Genomic DNA, 1,845 nt, shown 5'->3' on the forward strand with positions numbered 1-1,845 from the left:
CAATATGGCATTCAGAGCATCAATTTCAAGAACTTCTTTTTTCTGAGGTATTCCATTATTCACGGAATTCCTCTCAGAGGTATATATGAACTGGTTGTTTGCAACCATGTCAATGAGTTCTTGAGCCTCTTCAGGCATTTTCTTCAGGTGAATAGATCCACCTGCAGAATGGTCCAATGACATTTTCGAAAATTCAGAGAGACCATAATAGAATATATCTAATAGGGTCCATTCTGAAAACATGTCAGATGGACATCTTTTGGTTAATTGCTTGTATCTTTCCCAAGCTTCATAGAGGGATTTACCATCTTTTTGTTTGAAGGTTTGAACATCCACTCTCAGCTTGCTCAACTTTTGAGGAGGAAAGAATTTATCTAAGAAGGCAGTGACCAGCTTATCCCAGGAGTCCAGGCTATCCTTAGGTTGTGAATCCAACCATATTCTAGCTCTATCTCTTACAGCAAAAGGGAAAAGCATGAGTCTATAGACTTCAGGATCAACTCCATTCGTCTTCACAGTCTCACAGATCTGCAAGAACTCAGTTAAAAACTGATAAGGATCTTCAGATGGAAGTCCATAAAACTTGCAGTTTTGTTGCATTAAGGCAACTAGTTGAGGCTTAAGCTCAAAGTTATTGGCTCCAATGGCAGGAATGGAGATGCTTCTTCCATCAAACTTGGACGTTGGCTTTGTGAAGTCACCAAGCATTCTCCTTGCATTATTATTATTATTTTCGGCTGCCATCTCCTTCTCTTGTTCGAAAATTTCTGAAAGGTTGTTTCTGGATTGTTGTAATTTAGCTTCTCTTAATTTTCTCTTCAGAGTCCTTTCAGGTTCTGGATCAATTTCAACAAGAGTGCCTTTTTCCCTGTTCCTGCTCATATGAAAGAGAAGAAAACAAGAAAAGAAAGAGGAATCCTCTATGTCACAGTATAGAGATTCCTTTATGTTAGTAGAAAAAGAAGGGAGTAGAAGAATGAAGAAGAACTCGGATTTTTAGATGAAGAGAGGTGAAGAGAAGTGTTAGTAAACAAATAATTAAATAGAAGAAGAAGAGAGAAAGAGAATTTCGAAAATAATTTTAAAAAGAGGTTAGTGATTTTCGAAAATTAAAGATAAGATAAGTTTAAAATTAAAATTTAAAACAAAAAGAATTTTTGAAAAAGGGATGAGATATTTTCGAAAATTAGAGAGGAAAAAGTAGTTAGGTGGTTTTGAAAAAGATAAGAAACAAACAAAAAGTTAGTTAGTTGATTGAAAAAGATTTAAAATTTAAAAAGATAAGAAGATAGGAGGTTAGATAAGATATTTTGAAATCAAATTTTGAAAAATATAAAATTTTGAAAAGGGTAAGATAAAAAGATAAGATAAAAGTTTTAAGAAAAAGACATTTTGAAAAAGATTTAATTTTTAAAATGACTTAACTAACAAGAAACTACAAGATAAGATTCTAGAATTTAAAGATTGAACCTTTCTTAACAAGAAAGTAACAAACTTCAAATTTTTGAACCAATCACATTAATTGTTAGCTAATTTCGAAAATTAGATATAAAAGATAAGAAAAAGATTTTTGAAAAATAATTTTTTTTTAAATTTTCGAAAAATAGAAAAAAATGAAAAAGATATGATTTTTGAAAAAGATTTTGAAGAGATAAGATTTTTAAAATTGAAATTTTGACTTGACTTGTAAGAAACAACTAATTTTAAAAATTTTTGACCAAGTCAACTCAAATTTTCGAAAATTATGAGAAAAATAAGGAAAAGATATTTTTTTTTTGATTTTTGAATTTTTAATTATGAGAGAGAAAAACAACAAAAATACTCAATGCATGAAATTTTTAGATC

Source organism: Arachis duranensis, chromosome 6 (assembly GCF_000817695.3).
Source record: "Arachis duranensis cultivar V14167 chromosome 6, aradu.V14167.gnm2.J7QH, whole genome shotgun sequence".
NCBI classification, from domain to species: Eukaryota; Viridiplantae; Streptophyta; class Magnoliopsida; order Fabales; family Fabaceae; genus Arachis; species Arachis duranensis.